The 15,643-nt window shown below is 40.8% G+C and overlaps 1 protein-coding gene across 2 annotated transcripts in view; it reads right to left on the bottom strand.

The window, feature by feature from the left end:
* MTUS2 (microtubule associated scaffold protein 2) overlaps positions 1-15,643 on the bottom strand; it is a 264,605-nt gene that overhangs the window by 235,116 nt on the left and 13,846 nt on the right. Inside the window, exon 1 of one of the 2 annotated variants that reach the window (XM_063149101.1) lies at positions 103-411. The exons of the other annotated variant lie outside the window; for it this stretch is intronic. The gene's annotated coding sequence lies outside the window, so the exon portion shown is untranslated. Of the gene's footprint in view, positions 1-102; positions 412-15,643 lie in introns of those variants that run through there. 2 annotated transcript variants of the gene reach the window in all.

Raw genomic sequence — 15,643 nt, 5'->3', positions numbered from 1 at the left:
ATAGCTAGAAGGATGAGCTGGCTCAGGGTAGCAGTGGTGAAAGGCAGCAATCTCTTTTCTCCTGTGATTGTACAAAAACTAGCATCTGACCCGCAGACTCACCGAGAGTGTTGGCAGGAGAGGGTCCCTCCAGGCTCTGAGCCTCACACTGGAAATTTCCTCCTTGCACAGATCCCCTTCCCCATCTTGGATACATGCTTTGAAGGCTGCATCTTCTCAGCCTGCTTCTGACTCAGAGCACAAAACCTGCTTGCTGCCTGTCGGGGGTTTTGGTGCTGTTCCCAGAATCCTGCCAGGAAGCTGCAGCTCACAGATCCCCCTGCGCCAGCAGGAAAATCCAGTAACTGGGGCTCAGGAAATACTGCCAAAGCACCAAACTGAAGTATCTGGGCAGCCACCTCATGTCTCCCCCATGAGCAGCCTCACACAGCTCTCCCTACTGCTGGTACCAGCCCACAAAGAGACAGAGATGTCACCTGGCACTTATGCAATTCTGCTGCAAAAATACAAAACAGTTAAATGTGCCACCATTTAATCACCGTTTCTTCCCCATTCCTTTTCTGTATGGCAACAAATTCTAATTTTCTTCTAAAACTGGAGAACAGTCTCACCTGAATATGCCTGCACTGGGGAAGAAGGATTAAAAACCCTGCTTTTTAAAGCTGCTTGAGCAGGAGAAGATTAGTCAGTGCCTACTTTACCCTGTGCAGTATCGATATCCAGGAACCCAAATCCTTGTCTATCAGTATGATGGGACACCAGGGAAACTACACAGCTTGGAAAGGGTTGAGATGGGCAAGGACACTGAGCTCAGCTAGAGGTGGCAGTCTGGGAAGGGAGAAACTCCTCCTCAATCTGAGAAAACTGAGAAGGAGGGAAGTAAAGAAAGGTGAAAGTCACAGGCATTACCACTGTGGTTTCACTGATGGGATGCAAAGGTGATTGAGGGCATGACAAGGTGTGCACCAGGGAAGAGATAAACTACAGAAAATTAGGACTGGGTCACAGACAAGTGAAACTATGCAATACAGCAGAATTCATGAGTGGGGCAAGCAGCCAGGAATGTGAGAACACAACAGAAGGAGGAAACAGGCATGGCAAGAAAGCAATGTCATGAGAAATGGAAGGAGAAGAATGATCTGAGAAACAAATAAAAAACTCAGTGCTTAGAAAGAAAATGAGGAAAAATAAATCACAAACTAACACCAACCTCATTTTAAATCATTTTGTTAATCTGTTGAGCCTGAAAACATCACTTTCTGACACATGTTCCGATTCCCTTTTTGCCACTGGGGGATACATTACTTCAACCACTGAACCATGCTCCTGTGTCCATAAGGAAATGTCCTGAGGGACTTCCTCACCTCCTTTAGAGGAAGAGGACAGAGGACCTCTAGCACAGTGTTGGTGGAGGGGCAGACAGGAGCCATGCCACACAGAGCTCTTCACCTCCCACGCCACCGCTCCATCAGCCCAGTGAAGGGGCACACACAGATGTGGGATCAAACTCTGCTATTATGGGACAGCTGCTGCCTCGCTCACCAGCTGCCAGCACTGCCAGCTCAGGCTGCTTGAGGAAACCTCACAGGCCACAGCTATCCCACTCAATTAGTCATTCCCAAGTAGCTTCCCGGGAATAAGGTCACCTTCCAAGATTCGACTGAAATGGGTGACTGCATGCAGCCGCCTGATGGGGACATGTCCTGACCCTACAACTCCTGAAAATAGGCCTGGGTACCCACTGGGAGAGAGTTGCCTGGCAGGCTCTAATTCAGACCAGGAATTAGCTGCTCCAGCAGCTTCCCAGTGTCAGCAGACAGGCTCTCCTTGGGGCCTGGCAATGCCCTTTGCTAATAGAGACAAACCCATCGCTTAACATAATACTGCAGTTTGGTCAGAGAAAACCTGTTATTTTTTCATCCCACTCCATTTGTCCTGACTATCCTGGAAAATCAGAAAAAAATAGTATGCTTGTCATGGTAGGAAAACTCAAGAACCTTAAATAAATGGCTTTTGAGATAGAGCTGATAAATAAAAACCTTAAGTTCAGAAAGATAAAACCTACAAGTGACAGCAGAGATACAAATGGAAGCTTAAATTTGACATGAAAAAAAAAAAAAAAAACCACAACAGCAAGGCTTAAATAATTTGTGCCCAGGCAAAGTCTTCAGGCACATTTATTTGCTGTTTTCCATGAAGGAAAACATTATTGTTATAAAAATTACTGCACATTTTTTTGATTATGTTGTTTTGTTGGATAAGAACCAACGCTGCCTGACAGTGCTTCAGCAATAGTAGTACAGCACTAGAGCACCCACTGTAATTTAAATTAAAGCTTTTCAAACTCATTAAACAAAGCATATGTGGACCATTAAATAAAAAGGGCATTTCAAAAATTCACAGGGTGTAAACTGTTCCTTTCTAAAACATTCCTATCAGCTAGGGTTTCCTCCTTTCAGATTAATGGAGAAGAGAGCCTGAAAAGCAGGTAACTGTGACCTAAAGAAACTAAGAGGGAAATGTTTTGGCAGTTGATTGGAATAAGTACTTTGTACCAAGCAGTTGATGATTTCAGACCTGCCCTGTGTTTTTTGCACTACTTCCACAATAAGGTGAACTGATACCACCTTTTCTTTGTCAAAGAGGAGAACACAGTTTAAGTATTTACAGTTTGATATTTACCATTTAAATGATGGGTAAGAAAACAAGAACAGTAACAGATGGGCTTCTTTTAACTGCATTTAAGTTGTTTAGAGCTATTTCTGGGTAAAAAAACCCAACAAACCAACACACACACCAAAAAGCAAACACAATATGCCCTCCCAATGCATACTCTTCATCTGAGATTCAACATCTACATTTGTTGAAATAAAAGTGAACTGGAGTCCAGTTTTTAAACTATACGACTGATACAATTTAATGCCCCATTTTTAACTTGCAAAGGTGTTGAAGGAGCTGTTTTATTTGCCAAGAGACCCCAAATATTACTTTATATTTCCACTGGGATTTGGATGCTGATTATTTTCACAGCTAAAAACCTGCCTGGTATGTTTGATCTTCCTCACCAGCACCACAAGGAAAAAGCTGTGTTAAGGTCTTTATTCTACCAGGAATAAACAGTTTTGAAAATTAACTGGGAATCTCCTTATAGACAACAATATACATACAGCTTATTTCCCAGTATAGTTTTAGGAGGACACTCTTCCACCTGAAATATCATTATATAAGGTCTTGCACAAAGACCACTATAAGGAAATAAACCAGTGACAGAGAGCAGCACTCCTCATCAGTCAAGCCAGCAACAGCCAAAAATACATACAAACCCTTTTGCAACCAAAAATATCCCCAAAAATCAGATACAAGAACACCATGAACCCAAGAAGTTCCCAAGCACAGATGAAAGAGCACTAGAAATAAAAATTTAAATGTTTTCTTTCTCTACAAAGAACTTGCATGTCAAGCATGTTGTGCTGGTTATGGCTTGTGTAGAATTAATTCTCTTCACAGTGGCTGCTTACTGGACTGTGTTTTGGATTTGTGCTGGGAAAAACAAAGTGTTGGTAATCCAGGGATGTTTTGGCTGCTGCTGAGCAGGGCTCACACAGGGTCGAGGCCCTTTCTGCCTCTCACCCCACCCCACCAGTGACTGGGCTGGGGGTGCACATGGAGCTGGGAGGGGACATAGCACGGACAGCTGACCAACAAGATATCCCAGAGCAGGGGGTGTCATGCTCAGTGTATAAAGCTGGAGGAAGAAGGAGGAAGCGGGATGGGGGGGGGGGGGTGGGGGACATTTAGAGTTATAGTGTTGTCATCTAATTGCAAAAGTCCCATACCTTCTCAGTGATTTCTCACGGCCAGCTCCTCACAGCACTGACTCCTTCCTCACAGCACAGCCAACAAACTCCAGCTCTCTCCTCACCCAGCTAACCCACTCTTTTGTAGCACTGTCTCCTTATTGGACACAGCTGTGGCCTATTAAGTTCAGGCCTGTTCCTAATCTTTGGTGATTAGAACAGCTGCAACTCCTCAGGTGTGAGACTACCTTCCGCACTGTCTTTATTTTCTTACATTCTATCCTCCTATTATGAGGTTTGTCTTCCCAAGTCAGAGCCCTGTGTGATGGGCCTCTGCTCTCCTGGAAATGGCTGAACATCACCCTGCCCATGGGAAATGGTGATTTTAATTACTTGTTTTTCTTTGCTCACATGAACAGCTCTTGCTTTCCCTATCAAACTGTCTTTAACTCAACCCACAAGTTTTCTTATTTTTACTCTTTGAATTCTCTTCCCAATCCTGCTGGTAGGGAATATATGAGAGGCTGACTTGGGGCTAAACCATGACAAAAAATATAAAATTCCACAGCTTAAAAGAGGTTTTTGGGTTTTCTTGTTTGTTTGGGTTCTTTTATCATAGCTTCTGAAAAAACATCACCACTGATTTGCTTCAGAAACAAGCATCTTTTAGCTCAATAGACTTTTGTATTTATCCTTTGTCTGAACTGGAAGCATTCATATTCAGTTACTGTGTAGCACAGCCTGTACAAGCAGCAAGTTAAGATCACCATCAGAATCAGTATTCTCTGACATCAATACATAATTCCCATTACAGAACAGAAACTACCTAGGAGAGAAGTTCTAGTTGTCCATACTGTACTTTAGCGTGCAATTGTAGAACAGCTTTTTGGGGGGTGGATTTCTTTTTTTTGCTTTTAGTGCTTGTACAATCTACCATGCTGAAATCATAGAGATGAAAATCCTTGAGCTACAAAATTGTCAGAGCTGTCTTCAGCCATTGTGAGGTCGAGAAGTGCTCCTTGATTGCTCCACACACATTCATCACTGTCTTTTCTGAGGAACCTCCCAGCTAGGGCTAGCTTACTGCCTGCCTTCTACTGAATTAAAATGCTCATTACTGGGGTGTTCTATGCTTTAATCATCTTTCTATAAAGGAATTTGAAGGTGTTTTACAGCAGTTGCCCTCTCAGATCAGAGCTGAAGCCCATCTGGCTTCTCACCCTATGCTCAATATCCGCATGAACCATACTTCACAGGATGACATAGGAGTAATGCAGAAAGCATAGAAGGGACATTCCCCTCCTCTATGACCCCATAGCCTCAGATCCACCCACTGCAGACCAAATGAGCTCTTACACATAAGGGTTCCCTTTATGTCCAAGTACATCCTAAATTACTACGAGTAGTTTATATGCATGACCTGTCTTCTTTTTGACTTCCTGGCCAGTTTCAAGCAACCGTGGTGGAAGTGCTGAATTCCCACAAGTTCAGTGAAAGCTGCTGATCAGGGAGCAGAGCTGAGGAAAGCACAGAAAGTAGCTTTCACTTCATGTGACAATAGAAAGTTTTCATGGGAAAATTTTTCCTTAATGATGAGAAAGCTGCAACTGAAATAAGTATTTTATGATACACTAAGGAATTAATCTCTTCATCACAGTGTCTTTCCCATGGTGACTGTCTATTGCCTAATGAGGTGCTACTGTGACTGATGTTTCCACAGCAATTTCAGCATCACTAAGGACTCTCCCCTGTGTGGCTTCTTTGGCTTCCTACAAAAGGGCTTGGTACACCTCAGTAAAAAGTGAACTAATCATGAGAGAAAAATCCAACAGAAACCAAGCTTCAGTTGTTCCGCTATTTTTGTGACCATTTGCATAATTCTGTAGTCTTGAAACTCATAAAATTCTCCTGTTTTAAAAATTCTACTAATTTTTGGTGGACATGGACATGTTAATTGATAAATGCAACATTTCTTTATGTGAAAGGGATTTGCTCTTTTTCTCCTGGATCAACATTGGATTTTACAGATTGTCCCATTGATTTCATGTTAGAATGTAGAGTGATTGGAGCTCCCAGCACTCATAAGAAAATTCTCTAAAATTACTTGAACACAGTGCAAGTGTACCGGACAGTTCAGGAACAGCTTCCTCCTACCCTTATTTTTGCTGATACTTGTATTAGGATATGGTAACATGTTCTGCATACAAGAAAAACTTTATAAGTACTCATAACACTGCATAAGAAGTTTTATTTACATGCATGAGACTCATCTGTTGCAGCTCCAGGTTTAAGGACCAATAATTCCAACATGAGGCAAGTAAGGAAACAGAAACATGGCGATGTCTGTCAACTGGGCAAAAGATGATAAATTACACCAGTCACAGATCTCTGGTAAGAACCAAAACTACACAACACTGAGTAAGAAGTTCTGAGTACTAACGTCCTTTCTCTAGCTACCTTCCTCTAGCAATTCTGTGGATGCTAAAAACCAAAGTGTTCTTCAACAAAAACACACTTCAATTCTATTGCTCTTGAAGTTTAAATTATTCCCAGTGTCACTGTTAGACTTCCTCCGGAAGGATTGGTTTTACCATTGTAATTCTGGTGCCTGGTGTACACACATAGTTACTTTTCAAGTTACTTTTACTGAGGGGACTATCCTACTACCTGGATTCAACCTCCAGTCATGCTTGATATCAATTAAATATTTCCAGATGCCTGAGCAGAGTCTAAAAGAGTACCCGTGCAATTAGTGAGTGCCGTGGATTCTCATCAGTGCATGTGAAAATGGGTCAGCAACATTTAGAGGGTGCACATGTAAAAGATGACATCTCAGGATGCCTTCCAGCTCCCCTCTTCTAAGTCTACAACATACACCATTAAGATAAAGCCTGTGTTGAGCAGTACATTTTTTGATCTGTGTTGAAACAGACCAAAAAAAGGTATGTATGTTTCCACCAGACTGCATGTTGTTATCTTGTTGTTATTATCATATTTCTAGAGTCCCATAGTGTTGTTATTATATTCCTAAAGTCCATACCTTCTAGCTGGTTTTCTACCAAGCAGCTCTTCTCTGTAGCACAGTTCCTCATGGCTTCACAGGGGCTCCTCCAGAGCTCTCAACTCACCCCTTTTATCCCAGTTATCTTCACAAGCTACAACTGCTGCCCAACTAAGGACTTCGCAGCTGTAGCTCATTTAGAGTAACTGGAACCCACTTATCCAATACATAGATTTTTCAGATACTCTCTCCACAACTGCAGACCATTTAACCATCTTCTTTGAAAGCTTTTGTTGCTTCCCTGAAGTTTACCTCCTCATCATCCCTCCAAGTTTTATGTCTGCCACTCCTTAGACTTTCAATTTTTGCACCTAATTATCCTCCCCGTCTGTTTTCTCTAACCTCAATTTCCTGCCTTCTCTTCTGTATTTCCACTGAAATTTAAACCATGCTTGCAATCATACTGTACTGACTGTTCCCCTAAATCACGTATGAAAATAAGTGATAAGTACCATCCTAAGACACAGCTGAAGCTGTCAAGGATTCTCTTGAACATTTTAGCTATGAAAGACCTTCAGCTTTGCTGAGAGATTTTGTTTTACTCACTACATCTACTGTGGCTTAAGATCATGCTGCAAGACACTCTGAACACTAAGAGTTAAGCAGTGCAAGTGGCTCAGTTCTATGCTTTTCAGCCTTAGTGTGCCAGATATTTTTATAGTTTTTGTTATTCCTACACAATTCCCAGCAACAAGGGCCAGAGCCCGTGTAATGATGTGCGTCACTGAGAGCACTCTCCTTCAGCCTGCAGTGCCCAGCCATGCCAGCAGCCAGTCTGCTAAATGATCAGCTAGCATCAAGAATAAAGAGTTTAAGCTGTGTAAATAAGAAGCATTCATGTAGTTGGGAAGGGAGGCATTAGTCATTGTGCTAACAGAATATCCTGACTACAAAAAGCACCATAGTACACACAGATCAAGGATCCGCTTATCACTGATATCAAATAAGAGGATTATATATTGCATTAACTAGAGATGTTTTCATATTCCCTGCTCTCCATATCCCAGGCAATTTTCTCTGGCCTCTCAGAAGAGAACACTCAAAATGAACTCCTAGAGTATAAAAGTTAATAAGCAGGGGGGATGGCTGAAATTCACTAGATCAGCAGGAAGCCAACTTCTCAGCAGCAAAATAAAGATTTCTTCTGTTCTCTAAAGATATTTCATTGAGCACAAATTCTTTTATTCCACCAAGAACATGAGATGGCATAGACTCTTGCACCTTACTTTGATAAACAGCCTACACTTACTTGCTCTCACAAGAAAGGGAGGCTGTTCCCTTATGGTGTGAGGCTGGGTAAAGGAAATGGTGCCTGCAAGAGGGCTTGTAGACTAGTCAGCAAGGCCCAAATTTACTACAAATGGAGACCAACAGTGTTCTCTAGTGAAAAGTGGCTGTTTACAGTTTTGGGCAATTCATGGCAAAGAGGAACCTCTGCACTGCTCTGTGTTATGTGTGCATAGCACTCTCCTGGAATAAAAGTGATGTGTCAACTCAGAAGGGTGACCAGTGCACCTGAGGAGGTGCTCAGTGATGGGTCCTCCTAGAAAAGCCCTCAAGTCATGTGTAAATACCCAGATATCCTGCAAAGGGAAGCTCCAGCTCTGACAGACCTCCACACTTAAAAAATGAGACTCCAGGACTACCAATTCCACTCTCTGCTGTGGAACTTTCCTCAGGATATTGTCCTACCAATGGTTTGCAGGTGCATTTTTTCAGAATCAGTGCTATTCATTCTTCCCTTTGGGTCAAGTGGCAAGGACAGTTTTTGTAATTCCAGCTGGTAAAAAAACTCTACTCCAAGAAGACTGCATAAACCAGCTAGATTTTTACAGCAGCAGCATCCTTTCCTTCAATGCAGCTTGCAGTACTACAAACTAGAAATTTAAGGCAAAATCCAAACTCCTTTAATAACATTTAAAAAGTGAAATAAAATTGGTATATTATGAGGTACAGCCTGGAGGTTTTTATAAAAAAGACGTGTCTTGAAGACACAGTCTGTGTTCATAATACAATACATCAATGAGGACCTAATGGGCTTAATCCACTGAAATTTGTTGTCCACAAACGGCCATTCACATAAGAGCTGGACTTGATGGCTCCTGTGGGTCCCTTTCAATTCAGAAGGTTTTCTGAGTGTGAACACTGTAAAACTCAGGTGTTTCTCTGTGGTAGAGTTGCTGGAGCTGACTCAGTGCAAAGCCAGATGAGATATTCAAGCCCCAAGTAGTCTTCTTACTTATTCTTGACCATGAAAGTTGAAAATGCTGAAGTGAATCCATGGAGTTCACTTTATAAATTGTCCATCTTTGAGAAGAGATTTTTCATTTCCAGGAAGGGCTTGCACCAAAGGGCAGAAAACGGAAATCTTTAGCATTCTTGCTAGTGATTTTCTTCATAATTAGAAGAAAAACACCACCAAACCTCCCACAAGATTAGAACTGACCCACCATTACTGACCATGCACAAACTCATTATGGCAAATTACATTACAACAAAACTATTTTTACCAGCATCCCCAGTCAACTTCACCAGTTCCCAGCGTGTGGAAATAAAGTCAGTTTAAATGTAACAAACATAATAGTGCACTGTTAGAGTCCACTGACGAGGGGCTCATGAGTGAGGCATCGAAGTGGCCAAGGCTCGGTAAAGATGTGAAGGGCATTCAGGACTGAGGATAGGAACTTTCTACTGTCTTGGCCACAGATGAGAGGCAGCAAATGGGGTTGGCACAGGAGGTGGTGCAGCAGGGAAGGTCAGCCTGGAGAGTGGCTGATGTGCACAGCTGTGATGGGAAAAGCACTTCCATCAGAAGTGGGGCACTGAGTATCTGAGGGGTGTTACAGGAGAAGTGACAGGATTTCAAATAAAATGTGTAGGTAACTCCCTGCTGTGAGAGTGGGAAGTAGTCAGCTGTGCTATCTGCACAGAAAAATGTACAGGGAGAAAAAAAAGGAGAATATCTATTTTAGCTACATGCCTGAAATACTGATGAGCCATTCACAAAGAGAAACCAGATATGCAATAAGGTGCAGAATACCATGGCAGGACATCAGGCAGGTAGTCTTAGAAAGAACTGACCAAGCAGTGGTGACTGCAGCTGTGAAAGGTGGTAAAACCAGGTCAGTCCCACCCAGGAGCTACAAAAATCCCCCACTCAGGGATGGGGATGAGAGGATGAATTTATAAAGTAATGGCTGGGCAAAAACATCAGCATGTTTCCAAATAAAATGTTTTTCATGTGAAGTGCAGTGTCAACAGCAGGAACAGAAATCCAAGAACATTTAATTTTTTCCAGAAAAAAGCTGAAAAAGTGGAAGAAAAAAATGTGTTAGGCATGGCAAAGTTTGAAGAGACCCATCAATAGTGGTAAAAAGTGCAGCAGAATAATTTTTCAGAGAGCTGTTTCCTTCTTTGTTTCTTCATCTATAGATAAGCATTCCCCCTTGCCTCTATTCAGACTTGCATGGCTATGATTCCACCTCACATAATTGCAGCTCAGTGGAGCAATAACATTTTCTCCTAACTTAACCAAAGCATTATTTTCAAACCATGTCAATGTGAATCTACACACAGTCCATTATAGTTTGTGCTGTGTCCTCCTCTAGTTAGGAGATGAGTCTTTAGGCAACATGTACTTCCTAACACTCAGCATACTCTTCTTGCCTTTTCCCAGGTGAAGGAAGGTGGGAAATCAAAAAACCAACAGGTCCAGAAGGTTTTTACTGATGGTAAAAGTAACTGATATGAGCAGGGGAGTCAAGCCAGGAATTTAAAGTATGGATTAATTGAGGGAGACCAGAGGAGAGACTTGGGAAAGAAAAATCTGTTTGCTGACCTTGAGGGTGTGGAAGGTGGTGACAGTCAACACCTATTTTCTCTCATTGTCACAGCAAGTTTAATCTCAAGCATTTCTATGATACAGGGTGCAAATAATTTCTTTCCATCTGGGATAAGGTTTGGTATTGGAAGAGCTCAATCTCCATCTACTCCCCTAAACTTTCTTTTACCTCTTATCACCACTTGCAGCATAAGCAAAGCAATCCTTTTCATATCCTTTAGAGTTTCATCCTCACTGAACACTATCACTTGTCCCCAGAGTTCTACTTTATATCCTATTACAGTACTACATGGGAATTAAATTAGCAGATGCCAAGCCAATTGCCCAGGGAATTTTAGTAATGTAGTCTTTGAAATTTACTAAGAGTGGAACATGTATCTGCCGCAAAAATAGAATGATGTGGGTTTCTCTAAAAACTGTGGCAGGTTTACAATTTTGTATTTTCTAGTCTAAACTAGAAGTAACATAAACCCCTAAATACACGAAATATTTATATTACCTTTTGTGAGTCAAAACTGGAAAAAATACACCTTCTAAAGACAGCCATATGCCTAAATTCAGGCATCCTCTGTTCAGAGAATCCCTAAGAGACAAATATCTAACAAATAGATTCTCCAAGAGAATTTGGGAGAAAGATCATACGTGTTTCCCTTTATTTTTAAACAAAGGAATTTGGTGTACTCTTCATCTTTTCTCATATTCAAAGGTGGAACAATTATTTACTTTTTTATCTGCTTTTTTAAGGAACCAGCATGCGAAGCATGCTTTTGACTCCATAGAAACAGCATTTTAAAGTCAGTCAAATTAATAAAGCCCCAAAATTTACAATTTTAAACAGCATCAGGGCAGACAAGAAGAATGTGGTGGAAATCAGAAAACGAAATACAGGCTCCAAGCTTCCTACATTTATTTTTTTGAATGGTTTATTATGTCAGCAAAGACCTCCTCTTTCTCAAGAGTTAAACTCTCTTGAGCAAGAAGCAGCCTCACTCTCTCTTTCTGAGGTACCTTTATGCATGGTAACTGTTCATACCCTGTGTAATACTTGCGCAGACAAAAGGCTTACTCTGAGTTTTTCTTTTTTAAAAAGTCAAAACTAATAAGAAGTATTTTATCCCAGTATTAACTAATGTAATAAGAACAAAGCATTGTAGGAAAAAATTGAACCCTTGCCTTATGAGAGGAAAAGTAAGATCACCGCTGATGTTTCTGGGAAACCTCCTAGGTATGGTAGTGATGGATCCCAACAGTGGAACACAGACAAACCCATAACTGCAGCTCAAATGTAAACAGATGACATCTGACAGGATTTATGGGAATTCTAGAAAAATATACATGCCATGTACTTCCAGCAGGAAAAATAACCAAGTCTACATGTATTTACTTGCAAGAGTAAGTAAAATAAATAAGAGCAGAATAACTTTTGCACTGAAAAACCCTGCAATTAAAAAATTATGAGTCACTCCTCAAAACCCTCACCATTAAAAATAAATTACAACATATTTGTTTGTCAATCGTTAATTCAGACTTCGAGAACAGTTGCATTGCTTTTTCTCCTCAAACTGTAGGTATTAGAAAAAGCTTATACACATATGTATAAAGAACATGCATGCAAATCAGGCATTAAAAAAATCATGAATATCAGGAGACTCAGAAGAAAAATTAGTAGGACTGTAATGAATATCATTATAATTGACTAGAAAAAACAAACAAAAAAAACCCAAACAAAGCAAAGAAGACTGCTTTAGTCTTGGTCCTTACTGCCCACACAAGTTATACCAAGCTCTCCATGAGCACAGATTAGATAATAATGTCTTGTCTGGGGAGGAATTGAATCCTCAGGCTGAAAAAGTACACTCTAACTAGATCCCAAGCCCACAGAGCAACACACCTCCATGTCACCTTGTCTCCACCTTTCTCACTGATAAAGAAACCCAGATGCTGTGCCAGCAAAGGACACCTTTAGATCCCAAAATACTTGAAGTGGATGAAGAAGGGTCACCCTCCGTCCTACACCTCATGCCCAATGAAGCAGCCCCAGGCACAGTATGCAGAGAACAGGGATGCACAGACAGAAAACCCTGAGAAAGTTTGCAGAGTCCTACAGACTGCAGTACTGAGTTTTGAATGGCTGAAGTGCTACCAGTGATCAGATTGGCTAAATGCAGACATGCTCACATCTTAGGGGGCAACCACAGTTCTGAATGAGATACAGCCCTGCCTCAAAAATGCACACCCTAGCACACCATTGATTCATTCTCTAGCACTATCATGTATTTTCAGATAGAGCTTTGAACTTGTATCAGCAAGATCAATAGTACTGCCTTTTATAGATCGGAACCCTGAGGCCTCACTACTTCAGCATATATGAAAGACTGGCAGGATATAAAGGGATCACATTCAGCTGGATGTGTTAAAACACAAGAAAAATCAAACAGGCAGGTCTTTGGCTCCAAATTACTCCAAAGGTCAAGATGAAAACAGAGCACGTTACCTGCCATACCATCTTCTGAGCATTATTAATATTTTCTTAACAGTCTTGATGCCAAACACAAACCCAGCCTGCAACAACATTAACACTACTGCCAGTAGATCTTCTGACTTTCTAGAGTGACCTGTCAGTTTGCTCATCAGCAGATGACTTTTCCTTATCTAACATTGAACTGGGATTTGTACATACCGAAATACGTAAGCTTCAAAGGAGCAGAATATTGTTATGGTAGAGACTGCCTACTGCAGCTTACCTGTCTGCTCTCTGGCTGCCACAGCAGCTTCACAGTGGTGCTTCCTACCTCTCCATCTAAGAAGCTTCAGGACTAGAGAAAAGGAGGTTTGCTTCCAGCTAGAAAAACTAATATTAATTTGCAGCCAGCCTCTACCTTGCATTGAGGCTGTGGGTGGAATAATTCAAAAGTCAGTAGCTCTGACCCTGTGTGCCCAAATACTCTGGTGATCACGATATTTCACAAATATTTACTGGAAAAAAATGCACATGGAGCAATAACTGTGTTGCACAGGGCACTGTGGGTCCCCTTAGGAGACCCTGAGCTGAGTGCTGGGCAGTGCAGAACAACTCTCCACACAGAGTAGGGCAAGTAAATCCCTCCCTGCCACACACTCACCTCTTGTTCAGCACTCTGGACACAGTCTAAGGAACCTCCCCACATTCACAGGTGGCAACATAACTCAGACTTCACAAGATTTGTTTCATCTCAAAAGCCCTTGGGAGTCTACAAACATGTTGGTAAAGGAACAGAAGTAGCATGAAACTTGAAGAGAAAAGGAAACGGCAACATTGCAGCTTATATAGGACAAGAACAGAATATAGGCAAGTCATGGAGGCATCAACATAAATGCCACCTTCTTCTTGACACATCTGATTCACAATTTCATTAAAACCACAAAGCTATTTTTGTAAGAATTCAGAATAATTCTCCTTAAAAACTAAATTTGATGGGAATCTCAAATACATTTCTCTGTGTCTCAACATAAACTCAGACCAATCACCTTCCAGATAATGTCAAAATCAACAATAAAAGAAGTGTTTCACTTTTATGCTAGCTGTCTTTCACTGCTTTGGGGCTGCATATGGTCCCAGCTGAGAACAGTTCAAATGTGTACTTTTGTCTGGTAGGCATCCAATTTCAGATGACCTCAAGCACTGTGGATGTTCTAGCATCTATACACGTGTGCAACTGACATTATATGGATGGTATCCTGGAATACATGATTAATTTTTGTGTATTTTGTCCCTCTTTGAGACAGTAAGTTATATAAGCAGCAGTTTCAATGTGTCAAGCCTGCAGCTAGAAAGAACAGACCTCATTGCTTTCTTTTTAAAATGTATACTTGTAAATTAAGAAGCATTTCAAGATTAGGCATCTGTCCAATTCTTTTTATCATTTAGTGTGTTATGCTAATGAGGATGCTGTTTCTTTAATTATATCATTTGAAGAAAAAATTGCATTCAGTCCCTTGATCTTCTTTAAAACCATTCCCATGCTTGATTCCCCCATAGGCTTTTAATCACTCTGCCTCAGTGTGAAACTCTGCATTTGAGCAAAACTCTTCTCAAAACTGGTTCACTGAGAAAGTTTAAGCTGTTCTCTCATTGGAGCTGTGTCCTCTACCACTCGGCAGCCTTAGGAGGAAGAGCCATAAGATTCAAACTAGCACTAGCTCAGATGAAGAGTAATGGCGACACTTAACATACTGTGTTTGTAACGTACTAAATGCCAGGACATTTTAGACAGGGGTAGAGGGACAACTGAAGTGAGCTATAAAATCATACCTTTCCATGACACTTCACAGTAGAACTCAGTAAATCCTATTAAAAATCAAAGTATGTTTCATCAGCTGTTAAACTTCACTGTGCAAAATTACCCATATGTGATGTTCACAGGCATTTCTTGCATTTCTTATTAGTCAAATGCTTCAATGGGCCTTTTTTTTTTTTGTCTGTTTTAGCACACATACTACAATAACTAAAGGAAATGTATGTTCCAGTTATGGTATATCCATTTAGAGTTTAACTGCAGTATTTGTTAACACGTTGTGCTTTCATCCTACACTGATAGACTGGATTTTGTTGAAAGTAAGAACCAAATTGCACTAACATCTTGAAGCAAAGTATTTACAAACAAATACTCTGACACCTCATTTATCTGTTTTGCCATAAAATTGGCTTATACATGATTAATTATGAAAAATAAGCACAGCATGCTTTGATGCACTTTTGCTTTGAAATCCAGGTCACACTTTGTTTTGAAATTCAGAAAAAACAATATGAATAATATAATTAACATATCAGAAGATTCTTCGCAAGTAACTTTAAGCAAGCTAAACCAGGAGCTTATGAAGTTGTTGCTATTCTGTCATTGCAGACAAATTATTTCTTAATCTTTGTTTATAAACTTCACATTATTTGACTAATTCTTTGCACAG

This window comes from Melospiza melodia, chromosome 2 (assembly GCF_035770615.1).
Source record: "Melospiza melodia melodia isolate bMelMel2 chromosome 2, bMelMel2.pri, whole genome shotgun sequence".
NCBI classification, from domain to species: domain Eukaryota; kingdom Metazoa; phylum Chordata; class Aves; order Passeriformes; family Passerellidae; genus Melospiza; species Melospiza melodia.
This window is presented reverse-complemented; position numbering and strand designations above follow the sequence as displayed.